This window comes from Puma concolor, chromosome F2 (genome assembly GCF_028749965.1).
Source record: "Puma concolor isolate L17-30 chromosome F2, mPumCon1.1.hap2, whole genome shotgun sequence".
NCBI lineage: Eukaryota > Metazoa > Chordata > Mammalia > Carnivora > Felidae > Puma > Puma concolor.
This window is the reverse complement of record NC_141684.1, coordinates 69,727,089-69,742,464: the sequence shown is the minus strand read 5'-3', so window position 1 is coordinate 69,742,464 and position 15,376 is coordinate 69,727,089. Positions and strand designations below refer to the sequence as shown.

The following is a 15,376-nucleotide window of genomic DNA, read 5'->3' as shown; positions in this document are numbered from 1 at the left end:
TTTAGCAGGTTGTTTTATTGTTTTCATTCACCTGCAAGTATTTTCTAGTTTTCCTGGTGATTTCTTCTTTGATCCATTGATTAAAGAGTGCACTGTTTAGTTTTGATATATTTGTGAATTTTCCAAATTTAATTTCATTCCATTGTGGTCAGAGACATATTTTGTATGATTTTAATCCTTAAATTTTTTTTTTAATATTAAAAAAGTTTATTTATTTACTTATTTGGAGAGAGTGTGAGGGTGTATGAGCAGGGCAGGGACTGAGAGAGAGGGAGGCTGGATCTCATGAACCATGAGATCATGACCTGAGCAGAAATCAAGAGTTGGATGTTGAAAAGAGTGAGCCACCTAGGCACCCCTTAATCCTTTTATAGTGATTTAAACTTATTGGCCTTATTATAAATCAAGTGACTATATATATGTGGATATAATTTTACATTTTATATTTTTTCTGTTGGTCTATAATATTTTACATACTGTAGTTTTATTTATAGTTATCTATTATTTTTTAAAATTTATTTATTTTTTTATTTTTAAAAGTTTTTTTTTTAACGTTTATTTATTTTTGAGACAGAGAGAGAGACAGAGCATGAACGGGGGAGGGGCAGAGAGAGAGGGAGACATAGAATCTGAAGCAGGCTCCAGGCTCTGAGCCATCAGCCCAGAGCCTGACGCGGGGCTCGAACTCACGGACCGCGAGATCGTGACCCGGGCTGAAGTCGGACGCTTAACCGACTAAGCCACCCAGGAGCCCCTATTTTTTAAAATTTAAATTCAAGTTAGTTAACATACAGTGTAATAATGACTTCAGCAGTAGAATTTAGTGATCCATCACTTACAACACCCAGTGCTCATCCCAACAAGTGCCCTCCTTAATGCCCTTCACCCATTTTTCCCTCTCCCCACCCGACATCCCTCTGGTAACCCTCAGTTTGTTCTCTGTATTTTTAAGAGTCTCTTATGGTTTGCCTCCCTCTCTGTTTTTATCTTATTTTTGCTTCCCTTCTCCTATGTTCATCTGTTTTGTTTCTTAATTTCCACATCTGAGTGAAATCATGTGATATTCATCTTTCTCTGACTGACTTAGCATAATACACTCTAGTTCCATCAGTTAATGTAGCTTTATAATGAGTCTTCATATATAGTAAGCCCTCCAACTTTGTTCTTGTGCAAGATTATTTTTGCTATTGTTAGCTGTTTTGGATTGTGTGGATGTACAGTTTGTCAATTTCCACACAAAGGATTTTTTTTTTGTTTTTTGGCTTTTGACAGATTGCATGATATCTATGGATCAGTTTGAGGAAACTAATAATTCTACCAAAGTGAACTTTTTAATCTATATATGTTCTGCCATTAAGTAGGTCTTTTTAAATTTATCTCAGTAAAGTTTATAGTTTCCTGGGAGGATGATTTACACATATTTTAATAAAATTATTGCTAGGTATTTGATGTTTTTGGTGCTTCTGTTAGTGATATCACTTTTAACATTTAATTTTCTATTATTAATTTTAGAAATACAGTTATGTTCTGTTTATCCAAAACAAACTTTCATCCAGTGACCTTGTTAAATTCACTTATTAATTCTTACAGTTTATCTGAATATTCTTTTGGATATTCCACATATATAATAACTTGTCTTTAAGCAACTAATGTTTTATTATTCCTTTTAAAATCATTATTTGTATATGTATTTTTTGTCATATTGCATTAGCTAATTCTTCCAGCAAATGATTGAAATGAAGTAATAGAAAGTGTCATTGTCTCATTCTTCATTTCATTTTTTGAGAGAGAGAGAGAGAGAGAGAGAGTACACAAGAGGGAGAGAGGCAGAGAGAGAGAGAGAGAGAGAGAGAGAGAGAGAGAATCTTAAGCAGGTTCCACGCCCATGCAGAGCCCAATGCAGTGCTCAGTCTCATGATGGTGACATCATGATCTGAGCCGAAATCAAGTCAGACACTTAACCGACTGAGCCACCTAGGTGCCCCAGCATTGTCTCATTCTTGATTGCATGGAAATGTTTTCAACATTTCATCATTATTATGATTTTTAATTTTTTGGAAATGTATATTCCATGTTATTACATGATCACTAGCTTCTGAGGCTTCTTTTGATTTACTTCAGTTCAATTTTTAAATTTAATACAATTATTGAGAAATTTAATTTTGCCAAATATTTTAATGCATATTTTTAAAGCAATTTTTCTTCTTTAGTCTGTTGAGATGGTCATTTTTACTGATTGATTAATTTTATGGTGTTAAAATAACCTTGCATTCTTGGTATAAACACCAGTTTGCCATGATATATTGTCTTTTTATACATATATAGCTTTGGTTTCTTTGCTAATATAAATGAGTTTTATACTTGTGTTCAGAAGAGAGATTGGTCTGTGGTATTCCTATTTCAAAATGTCTTTGGAAGATCATGGTATTAAATTTAATGCTGGCTTTATAAAATAAGCAGATAGTGCTGTTTCCTCATTTTTTATTTTCTGGATCAGTGTATGATTGGTGGTTTTTTACCTTAATGTTGAAGAATGTACCAATTAATCCATCTAGGCTTGAAATTTTTTTTTGTAGAAAGTTTGAAATTACAGATTTGATTTTTAAAATAAGAAGAGTACTCTTCAGATTTCCCCCATCCCCTTTTTGCTGATAATCTCAATAGGTTGTATTTTCAAGGAATTTGTCTATTTTTTCTTTGACTTGTTTTAATATTTTCAAAATTTTGAGGACTTTAAATTATATTTTACTACCGATTTCTAATATAATTATTTTTTTGTTAGAAGAAACATACTTTATGTCATTTCAATTCTTTAAATTGATACTTCCTAAACTTATTTCTCAAGCCCTTCACTTCCCCAGAGCTTTAGACTTTAACACACACACACACACACACACACACACACACTTTTAGATAAAATTATAGGGGAATAGAGCATAGAGTGAGAAGCCCACTTGTCCATGTCTGCAATCTTAGGAACACAAATGTTTGGGGAGAAGAAAAGGATCCAATTAAAAACACAATGACAACATATGGTATCTGTCTTTCTCTGTATGGCTTATTTCACTTAGCATCACACTCTCCAGTCCCATCCACGTTGCTACAAAGGGCCATATTTCGTTCTTTCTCATTGCCACGTAGTACTCCATTGTGTATATAAACCACAATTTCTTTATTCATTCATCAGTTGATGGACATTTAGGCTCTTTCCATAATTTGGCTATTGTTGAGAGTGCTGCTATAAACATTGGGGTACAAGTGCCCCTATGCATCAGCACTCCTGTATCCCTTGGGTAAATTCCTAGCAGTGCTATTGCTGGGTCATAGGGTAGATCTATTTTTAATTTTCTGAGGAACCTCCACACTGTTTTCCAGAGCGGCTGCTTAACAGAAACCCATGGGGGAGGGGAAGGAAAAAAAAAAGAGGTTAGAGTGGGAGAGAGCCAAAGCATAAGAGACTCTTAAAAACTGAGAACAAACTGAGGGTTGATGGGGGGTGGGAGGGAGGGGAGGGTGGGTGATGGGTATTGAGGAGGGCACCTTTTGGGATGAGCACTGGGTGTTGTATGGAAATCAATTTGACAATAAATTTCATATATTGAAAAAAACATAAAAACACAATGACAGATTACAAGAAAGAACTTTTTATTTCCAAAAAACTAAGAGATTAGGGCTTCAAAAAACAGTGTAGGCCTTTGGGCAAATAGATACTCATTAGCTGTTAGGTTTCACTCTTTCCCATCATAATAGTGATGAAGTTTTGGGGTGATGGGGGGGTTTGTGGGGGCCGGAGCTGATGGCCAAGAAAGAATTCTTGAAGACGTCTTTGGTGCAAAAGGTGATTTTATTTTTTTTATTAAAAAAATTTTTTTTTAAACATGTATTTATTTTTGAGAGACAGAGAGAGACAAAGAGTGAATGGGGGAGGGGCAGAGAGAGAGGGAGACACAGAATCCGAAGCAGGATCCAGGCTCTGAGCTGTCAGCACAGAGCCTGATGCCGGACTCAAACTCACAAAATGTGAGATCATGATCTGAGCCGAAGTCGGATGCTTAACCAACTGAGCCACCCAGGTGCCCCAAAAGGTGATTTTATTAAAACACAGGGACAGGACCCATGAGCAGAAAGAGCTGCACTGGGGTCTTGGCGGGTAACTCATTGTATACCCTCAGGTAGGGAGGGGGTTAGGGCTAGAGTAGGTCTCTAAGATATTTTGGAAACAAGGTTTCCAGGACCTTGAGGGGCTAGCTGTTGCTAGGGAAATGCCACTTATTGCCGTTTAATAAAACCTCAGTCATGAGACCCTACAGATGTATATCGGAGGGCCATACGCTTGGAGTATGATTGCCAATATATATCTTGCGAGAGCTGAGATAAAGGAAGTAGACTTCAGGATCCTTGAGGTTGGGATAATGTTAAGGTAAGATTCACTTTTGCCCCTAGCAAAGGGTCATCATTGAGGCAGCTGAGCTTCTAGAGCGAGGTCGCTCTTCCAGTTTCAAGGACTTGTCTATCGGTCATAGGCAGTAAGGCAACTTAATTTTTCATTTGCCTTAGTTTCCCACATTACCATGGCAAGTACTTAAACCCCTTTCCTTTGCTCCTGGGTAGCCAGGAGTGTCCAAGGAATATCACACATATTTCACCTGGGGGTGGACGGTGGAGCTGTCAGCCTGTATTTTCCCTCAGCTTGCCCTAAGCTCCCTCATCAATAAGATGTTAAAAAATGTGGCTGAAGTGGCAATCTCTCCCCTTATAGAAGCTTTTACAAAATCATATCTTATATCGTAGTTCTCCCCAATCCTAAAGGAGGAGTGCTAGAGTATAAGGGATTCAAGGTGACTATGGAGGTCAATTCTCTCTTTTTCAGAAGACAAAAACAAAATTAAAAAAAAAGCCCAGCAGGGAAGCAAAACAAAGCTTGGTTTACAGGAGAAAATAACAAATTGCAGGGAGAATTCCTGGAGCATATAAGAATAAGACATGGGCAGGGATAAGGAAGGATCTAGTTTTTAGGAAAGACCAAAATGAACTTCTTTCTTAGGCTAAAGGCTTAATGAGTCCCCCCCCCCCCCCCAAGTCTAGAAACTCACACGTTTCCCAGTTGGAAGTCATTAGCATATCACAGGCATGCACCCTTTCTCTTATGCTAAATTGTGATAACATTTCTGTAGAAGAAGGGGGAACCTGACCTGCCTGTTTTCACTTCTTGCCTCATTAACATATTTGAGGGTTCAGGAAATAAATTTAAGAAGCACATGGCTTCTTCATTTCCCTTCCTGGATTTCCAACCTTTTCTGGTAGCTTAGGTATACTTTCTTGTAGAAATTGCACTGGAATGTTTACATAAGATGCTTGTGGAGAATACGTCTCAAGCTTTTTACAAAGACCAACTCTCTCTTTGGTAGACTTTCTCTCCAAGACTACATTCTATTTTAGGGGACAGAATTTGATCTGGAACGAGCTGTATAACCACACAACTGTGGTGTACTGTAATGCTGAAAAGCTATATGTGATGGACATGTTATCTCTACCTTCTCTGCTGCTGAGAGATAGTTGGTCATGTTAGTGTTAGGCCTGGGTTCTGCTAAGAGCCTCCATGAGTCTGGCTAAGCGAGTTTGATAGAAGTTGAGCTCCACCCCTCCTTTCGTGTTAAGATTTCAGAAGAAAGGGAAAGCTACTCTGTCTGGAAGAACATAGAGGGCCAGGGCTGGGGTACAGCAAACGCTTCTGAGCGAGAAGGTAGGAAGCAAGGGCATGTAGGGAGGGGATGGCAGGAGGTTGTGACGTGGCCCGTCCCCACAACCATATGCAGCTTGAACGAATTCTTTTAAAACTTTTGAAGTGCTTGGAGATGAGGATGATGCTGGTAGGATCCCTGGAGATGGGCAGGAATTACGGGGTGATCATCAGACTTCCGGTAGCTGAGGAGTAAACTGGGGTTCAGGCCAAGTAAGCCTCCCTCTCCAAGGGACAAGGGGCTCCATCTGACGCCTCTATTACATTTATGTGGCATCCTCTCTTTCCCATCCCTCCGTGTCCTTTATCCTTTCCATCCTAGTCTTTAAAATGTACGGAAAAAACTCCAGGGCTCTCAAGGTTTGTGAACAATAAGTTATTTTGAGAGAAAGTCAAAGAGGGCAGAGAATTAAACGAGAAATTTTTGGAAATTTTGAAATAAAAAGATTATATACAGCAGGAGCGAGGGAACTATCTAAAGTGTCCTATGTGTTCTACATGATGCAGTAATCTGCATAGACAATTATAGCAGTTCACCTATGCTAAACCATGTTATTTTCCCTTATGTGTACCATGAATTGATCAAAATACAATAAAAAGAATTATTATTTTAGGGGTCATATGTTGGTATCTTAGTAAATCATTTTGAATAGTATAGAACATAATAGCAATAGCTATGATAATAACAGTCTTATTGATATAAAATTATATATTATTTAAATAGTTTTTTTCCTCGCTTATGTTTATTTATTTCCCATAGATATATATTTATGTTTGGTACCTAGGTATATGCCTTGCACCTGTCTTGTATGTATGTATGTATGTATGTATGTATGCATGTATTTTAAGCTGGCCATTTTAAAAAGTTTATTTATTTATTTTGAGAAAGAGAGAGAGAGAGGAAGCAGGGGAGGAGCAGAGAGAGAGAAAATCCCAAGCAGGTTCCGTGCTGACAGCATGGAGTCTGATGTGGGGCTCAAACTCACTAACTGTGAGATCAAGACCTTAACTGAAACCAAGAGTTGGATGCTTAACCAACTGAGCCACCCAGGCACCCCTTAAACTGGCACGAACAGGGGAAAGGGGCAAAGGGAGAGAGAGAGAGAGAGAGAGAGAGAGAGAGAGAGAGAGAGTCCCAAATAAGCTCCATGCTTAGTGTGGCTCTTGTGAGCTATTGTTTCAATTATTAGTAATCATATTCAATAAGGAGTCATCTACGGATATAATGAACACAAATCTAAACTTTATTTAGTCAAATAATACCAGCTGCAGGAGCCTTTTGGAGGACATCATTTTGTATGTCTGTAGATCAGCAGTGGCCTTTTAATTACCAAATTCAGTCATTTCTTTTCTGGTTAAACTATCACATTCCACATTGGTGATTAACTTCTTGAAACACTCTTTTCCTTTGAATTTCCAGATTTCATTTTTCTCATGTTCTCTTCTTTTTTTTTTTTTTAATTTTTTTTTTTTAACCTTTATTTATTTTTGAGACAGAGAGAGACACAGCATGAACGGGGAGGGGCAGAGAGAGAGGGAAACACAGAATCGGAAGCAGGCTCCAGGCTCCGAGCCATCAGCCCAGAGCCCGATGCGGGGCTCGAACTCGCGGACCGCGAGATCGTGACCTGAGCCGAAGTCGGACGCTTAACCGACTGAGCCACCCAGGCGCCCCACTCATGTTCTCTTCTAACTTATCTCATTGTCTTTGTCTATTGCCGTCCTCGCTCCATTTATATGTCCCTACTATGCCAGAACTGGAATTTTGATTTTGTTCTTTTGTCTCTCTACCTACTTGGTCTGGACCATGTTACATTCATATGGCTGTAGCAACCATTTTAAGCTGATTATTTTCAAATCCTGATCTGTAGCTACATTGTGGCCCCTGAATTCCAGGTTCATACCTACAGGAGGTGCATGATCAGATGGGCTGCAGGCGTCTTAAGCTCAAAACTTCAATAGTAAATTTGTCACTTCCGTAACTCTCAAGTTCCAGCTCCTTTCAGTACTCTGTTTTGTGTAGTGGTATCATGGCTGACCCATGATTTAGTGGGCGTACTGGCGTGGAGGATTCCATGCCCTCTGATTTCTGGTTGGATCTGACCAATGAGGGGAGGGCAGGAGAGAAAAGGGCAGGAAGAGAGAAAAGGTTGGGTTACCCTGCTACATCTGTGTCTTGGAACTGCTCTTCTGGCAGTGGCTTCTTCCACGGCTGTACGTCTTGTTGAGAGTGCTCTCTTCCACACCTCTAGCTCTCATCTGGTTTTTGTTAAAAGCGTTTCTTCAAAAGTTCTTTTTTCTTTTAAGAGAGGGAGAGAGAGAGAGAGAGAGAGAAAGTGAGCACAAGTTGGGGAGGGGGAGAGGGAGAGAGAGTATTAAGCTGGCTGTATGCCCAACATGGAGCCTGTCACAGGGCTCGATTCCACAACCAGGAGTTCATGGCTCCTTTGGTTTCACTGCATTTATGGGACAATGTAACGTTCTGTAGACAAAAGGAAAGTGCTCTTGTATTTCATTCTTAACACTTAAATTGATCCTATACTTCTATAAGGACAATAATCTTATTTAATTGGATATTCTCCACAGAAAGCCCTTTATATGTGTTTTAAATTTTAATGACTTCATAACAATGATAAACAGCAGCACAAGGCATGACATTTGATAGAATCATAAGGTAGAGTTTGAACAGTGAGACTAGAGGCGAGGCCAGGGAAAGGGCCAATTCATGTGAGGCCAGGGATGCTCTACTAAAGCCTTGGGCAGTCTTTGGTCGGCGGATGTCGCTGAAGGATTATAAACTAGAGGTAATATCCAGATTCATATCTTGGACGGTTCACTCAAGCAGGGATGTAGAGGCGAGACCTGTCCACACCAGAGTGGATCTTCTCTCTCACCAAATGAGGCACAGAGGACGTTTTTACCCACTATCCAATGTTTCTTTGCAAGGTTTTCACAAAGTAGAATGTGGACTGATGTTCCTCTGGTTCTGGGTCCGCCTGCATCAGAATTACTTAGGGGATGCTTATTTAAGAAGGTAATTGCTAGACCCTATATCATACTTACTGAATTAACATCCTTGTAGATTGTTAATATTAAAAAAATTTTTTTAGAGGGAGAGTGAGAACATGAACAGGGGAGAGGAGCAGAGAAAGAGAGAGAGAGAGAGGAAGAGAGAATCCTAAACAGGCTCCATGCTTAGCGTGGAGCCTAACTTCGGGCTCGATCCCATGACCCTGGGATCATGACCTGAGCTGAAATCGAGTCGGACGGTCAACTGACTGAGCCTCCAGGTATCCTAAAGGTAATTTTTTTTCCCTTTTAGTGAAAGAGTGAGGATAAAGTCAAACATTTTCTAACCACATGTATATTTAATATTAGTGCCTAGTGAGCTAAACTTTGTGAAGATTCAGAGACTAGTTTTTTAAAAATGCATTTGGATTTCAGGATGCTCACTGTGTACTGGGAGAAACAAATGTGTATGTATAAGTATAATGTGGAAGAAATAAAAATTAAATCTCCTAAGAGATACAAATAAAAAGAATCTGGTAGTTGAGGTGTGGAATTTCTCAAGATTTTGCTGTTATCTTGAAGTGCTCAATTCAAATACATTTATCCAAATAAAAAAAAAAAACCTCACCAAAAGGAAAACATTTCCTCTTTCTGTTGCTTCAGGGCTAGCTAAAATCTTCCTCCCATTGTGTGTCCTTGGGTATCTAAGTACCTCCTGTAGTTTCTTTTAAATTTGCCCCTATGACTATATGTGGTCTCTTCATTAATTCTCCCCAAATTCCCTCTGAGTTTGTTTTCTGTTTTCTACCAGACCTTAACTGATCAGTGGTCTCGGAGTCTTTCATACGGAAAACTGAGCCGGTCCCTCCAGCTTCTGCAAACTCTTCTGACTTCAATAGCAATTTGCTGTTCCAGTCCTAACCCCCTTGGAATGCAACTGTGACTTGAGTCCCTTGAGAGTATCCTGGCTTGAGTCTCCCACTTCCAATAAGGTATTCAGGCAGTTTAAAATTTATAAACCTTTAATTCTGAAGGGAGCCGAGAATTTGCAGCCATATCTCTGCAAGGACCTCCCTCCACGCCCCCCCCAACCCCCCCACAGCTGCCTATCACTTTTCTTTCTCTTGCTCCTTCATTTTCTCTTCATACATTCCGCAAGAGCAGGAACTGGTTCCTCCTTGTTGCCACCTCTATTTCCAGAACCAAATCAAGGGCTCGCTACATTGTAGGCTCTTGATATTTGTTAGATGGATGAATGAACGCATAGCTAAACAAAAAAATCTCTGACGACGACCGTGTGGATCTCAGGTTTCTGTTGGTGTGGTAAATTGTTTGCAAGGATGGCTCCAAAGCTTCCCTTATGTCTCGGGGCCTGCCCCCTTGCCAGGTGACTGTGCCCGTCCGCCTACCACAAGGTGGTATCTATTCCCCACCCGCCTCCATGTACCGGGGCTACCTCCTGACTTGCTTTGGCCAATAGAGCTTGGTGGAAGTGGCGGTGTGTGACTGCGGTAGGAGGCTGTCAGGGGCCTTGCGGTGTTGCTCTGAGGCACAGTGTAAGGGAGCAAGTCTAGCCAACCAGAGGACAAGGGGCCATGAGGAAGAGGACAAAGGAAACCCAGCTGACCCGGGGCGCTTCCTGCCAGACCTGTGAGTGAAGCCAGATACTGCCGGCCCCGCCAGCCATTCTAGATGAATGGGACGGCTTGAGTGAGTCCAGGTAGGGGCCGACAGGAACCACCCGCCAGCATGCAGAATCACAGGAAATAATAAATTGTTGCTTTTTCAGGCACAGGACTTAAAAGATGACATGACTTTAAAAATAAACACGTCAGTGTCATTCCCTTTGAGGAACTTATAATCCACTGGGAAAGACGTGTCACGTATACTAATAATTTCTGGCTCTTGTTTGAGTAGATTATGGATACAATTGTAGACTCTTCCTCCTGGAGTTGTGAATAATTCTTGGCAGCTGGGAAAAGGACCTCTCACAAAAATAAAATGAAGACAGAGCGACTTTGAAAAAACTCACATTTGGCCTAATACATGTGAAATATTGGAAATGGGGAGACACACACGCATAAAGCTGGGGAATTGGAGCCATTTATTTTATGCATTATTTGGGAAGGAGGTATGAATTTAGTATTGTCCTAACCATCTCAGCTTTTCTCTGTGGGAGCATGTGGGAAGAATATATTTACACTGGGTTCTATACAGATATTACATATATTTTACATACAAGCTCTGACAGACTCAATTCAGACCGAAGAGTAATCTTTCAGATACTTTTTACTGCATTTATATTATAAATTCCATTTGGTGGGCGAATATCACTGTAAGCCTCGGCATTCATATGCTAATGTTATAAGTTGGAGTTGTCAAGAGAATTATGCGCAGGCTTGAGTACATGTGTGTGTGAGTGAGTGATATTTGTGTTTGCCAAAGCAGCATGTGCTCCTGAAGGGAGAGTGTGTCTTATCTTACTAGCTGTCTGGTCTCAGTTTCTCTCTCTAATGTGCCAGGAAGAAAATGTCTTTATCACTGAATATTTTGGTGATGCACAGATTCCAGGATGCCCTCCAGTGGTATGAGACATCTGTGTGTATGTGTATGTGTGCACGCATATATGTGTGTGTGTGTGTGTACATACATTTGTTAGGATGGGGGATTAGAATACTTTTGGCGACTGTGTTCTTATTTCATGGGATACCTTTTAACCTTCTCTCAGAATTTTGAACTCCTTTGGTTTAACTGCATTTATGAGACAGTTTAACATTCCGTAGACAAAAGGAAAGTGCTCTGGTATTTAATTCTTAACACTTAAATTGATCCTATACTTCTATAAGGATAATAATCTTATTTAATTGGATATTCTCCACAGAAAGCCCTTTATATGTGTTTTAAATTTTAATGACTTCATAACAATGATAAACAACAGCACAAGGCATGACATTTGATAGAATCATAAGGTAGAGTTTGAGCAGTGAGACTAGAGGCGAGGCCAGGGAAAGGGCCAATTCATGTGAGGCCAGGGATGCTCTACTAAAGCCTTGGGCAGTCTTTGGTCGGCGGATGTCGCTGAAGGATTATAAACTAGAGGTAATATCCAGATTCATATCTTGGACGGTTCACTCAAGCAGGGATGTAGAGGCGAGACCTGTCCACACCAGAGTGGATCTTCTCTCTCACCAAATGAGGCACAGAGGACGTTTACCCACTATCAAATATTTCTTAGCAAGTTTTTCAAGAAGTAGGATGTGGACTGATGTTCCTCTGGGTCCATGTATGGTTCTGGGTCCGCCTGCATCAGAATTACCCAGGGGATGCTTGTTTAAGAAGGTAATTGCTAGACCCTATATCATACTTACTGAATTAACATCCTTACAGATTGTTAATATTTTTAAAAAGTTTTTTAGAGGGAGAGAGAAAACGTGAGTGGGACAGAGGGGAAGAGAAAGAAAGAGAGAGAATCTCATGCAGGCCCCATGCTTAGTGTGGAGCCTGACGTTGGGCTCGATCCTACGACCCTGGGATCATGACCTAGGCTGAAATCAAAAGTTGGATGCTCAACTAACTGAGCCAGGTGCCCCAATTGTTAATATTATATCCTGACTTTGTTCAAACTTCTCCCTTTATCCAGAACATTTTCCCTTTCTCCTTCTCCATCTTAGTCATTTTTTCAAAGTCCAGCTAAATCATCGCTTCAATTCCAAGTAAGGTTGGAACTGATCACTCTCTCCACTGTGCTTCTACTGTTCCCTTTAATCATTTCTACACAGAATGTGGCGGCACATTAATGCATTCTTTGTTCACATTTGTATTCTTCCCACTAGATCTTTAGGGAACAGTGATTATGACCTATGTGTGTTTGTTTTCCTGCTGCCTACCACAGGAGTTTAGGGACTTCATAAACATTTTTGGATATATATACGAATAAATGAAAATTTCTTGAGTGTGTCCACATTTCTAATTTTTCTATGGCCACTTGTGTTCAGTTTAAGTGTTTATTGCATGCTTGTTTTTTGCCTAAGTCTGTGCTTACTGTTTGGAGAAGGTCATAGGTTTCTAGTTGGGCAATGGGGCAATATAACACAAACTCATGTGTTGTGGTTCATGCTGTGATGCTATGGACAGTTCCTATGTGACGAGATCAACACTGGTTAGTATCTTAGACACCTAGGTGAAAAATCTGGGATTTGAAATAGACCTTGAGGGTCCAATACAGTTTAAAAAGGTGAGGAGAGACCATGCCATTCACAGTCAATGTTTAAGTAGGCATGTTTATGGAAGAGGCCAAGTTCACAGTAAGAATGGAGGGTGAACAACAACAAAAAAAGATGAGTGAATTGAAAAGAGTGGCTTTCTATAAGTATGGAAGAATACATAGATAATTTTTGGAGGAAACTAAATGAGACCCTTGACAACATCTAAGAAAATAATTTTGTCATATAAAATGGAAAAAATAGGGTGTAAGCAGTGGGAACTACAAAAAACAAACGAAAATATTCAAATTCATGAGTTTGTCTAAATGGTCTGAGAGCATCTTGTCTAAAGAAGGAAGCTATGTATGATGTGACATGTGTGCACAATGAATAAGACCACTTTGCCCATCTTAACTTTTCCCGTGCTTCATCATGATTTAAAAATGAATCTGGTACCTACCATATTCCCTACACTGGACATGTGGGGACTGTCCTTTGGGTTGAACCAGGGCTTCCAATCCCAGGAGTTTCTCCAGAAGAACAACTCTTTGAGGAAGCATGTCTTCAGGATGGGGAGCTGGTGGAGTCTATCTTACAATGTGAAGGGTCTCACTGGTGACACCAGAAACTATTCAAAGGGAGAGAGAGAGAATGATGCCTACCCTAGGTCCCAATCACAAACTATCAGGCATGGTAGAACTCTTGTTCTACCTCAGTTTCCTGACCAATATGCTACTTTTATTATTTGTATCTAGATTTCTCTGTCTGTGAGTAGCATTCTGTGTGGCCTTGGCTGATGAAGCCTTTGACACCAAGAATGAGGTATATGATTTTTTCCTTGGTAGGCTCACTGTAGCTTTGGTCTCTCCAGGCTTGGAGACAGAGCCACCCTATATGTGAAGAAGTCTGGGACTTTCTGCTTTAGGACTTCTGAAGAAGAAACATGAAGTCAATACATAGCAAAGGGCCAGGCGGATTGTGTCAGAAACAAACACTGAGGCGGGTGTGCTTGGCTAGCCAATGCATAAAATTCAGAGGAAGTTGAAGTGTGCATAACTAAGATATCACAAACAAACATGACATATATGAGCTTTGAGGAAGAAGCATTGTACAAACAGCGTTTATGGTTTGTGAATTATGGGGCTAGATAAATGTGAACTAAATCGTCAGGACAACTTGGGAGATTTCTGCCTCATGAGAGTTCCCAAAGATTCATTTATATTTCATTTCTCTGTGATGTATGGCTCCATAAATTTTGGGTAAAACAGAGGGAGAAAGACTTGTACCTGCAGTCTAGAAGTTCCTGCCCACCTTGAAGGGTGCTGATTCTGCCAGTTACAGCTTGGAAGCTCTCATCTGTTTTTGGAAGAGGAAGGGGATTCTTGTGGAGTGGCCACCCGCAGATTTGGGAGAATGGGGGTTCACCTGACACCGCACCTTTTACAGTGGGGACCTCTTCAGATGACCTTGGATAATATTCATTCTTCTCTAAAACTGGGATTTGGCTGACAAACTACATGAGTTACGGCATCTTTTTATTTGTGTGAAGTAGAGACTGGAAATTTATGGAACAGGAAGTGATAAATCAAAGAGATGGGAATGAATAAGAAATGGCTCCCTTAAACTTTTGTATTTGTTGATGCACCAGCAAAAAATAAACAGCCTGGAAAAGTGAAGACAGTAAAATACTTTTGAGTTCCTTCTAGAAATGCATGATATAAATGTGATGCATTATATTCATTTATGCTCCTAGAAGGCACAGTTTTTTTTTTTTTTTTTTTTTTTTTTTTTGGAGTGCTCAAAAGAAAGAATGATTTGATACATGGAGGAAAAGTGCTAAAAGAAACTTTTAAAACATTTGCCACTGGAACATCATTTCAAACCTGTCAGAAATGTGAGCAGGAAATAGAAAACTTCTGCCTTGACAATGTTTTGGGGAAAATGGGCCAACTAAACATCATTTGAAGGCAGCGAGGAGGAAAATGCTCAGAAACACAATTTTATTTCCTTTTACAAATTCTTCCTCCAGAGTTTTTAGTCACTCACAAAACAGATGTCATTTTTGAAAATGCAGAATTGCAAAACACAAAAAAATCAGCCTTCTTCAAGAATGCTGTTGTGCTTTCTCCTTATTTGCTGGTAGGAAACATGTGTGTCTTGAATTCCAATTATCTTTTCAGTTCAGTATTTTCTTCAGAGAACAAAAACTTTCTGGTACAGCTGCAGAAGCACAAACAAAATGGTATCACAGAAGAGCGACTAGCACCTTGGAACCAGCTGTTTATGCTATTTAGTCATCTTCTTTTTAACCCTCCGAGTCCTGAACAAGAGTGGGGAATATTCTGGAATATGATCAGCTCTGCGTGTGTGTGTGTGCGCGCGCGCATGTGTTTAATGCTTTCTCAGCTTGCACTGGAGGGCTGTA

At 40.0% G+C, this 15,376-nt stretch overlaps 1 long non-coding RNA gene across 1 annotated transcript in view; it reads left to right on the top strand.

The window, feature by feature from the left end:
* The window catches only part of LOC147572090 (uncharacterized), a 34,615-nt gene extending 19,950 nt beyond the window's left edge, over positions 1-14,665 (top strand). Inside the window, exon 6 of the long non-coding RNA XR_015246774.1 lies at positions 13,823-14,665. This is a non-coding gene — a long non-coding RNA (uncharacterized LOC147572090). The remainder of the gene's footprint in view (positions 1-13,822) is intronic.
* Positions 14,666-15,376: the final 711 nt, after the last annotated feature.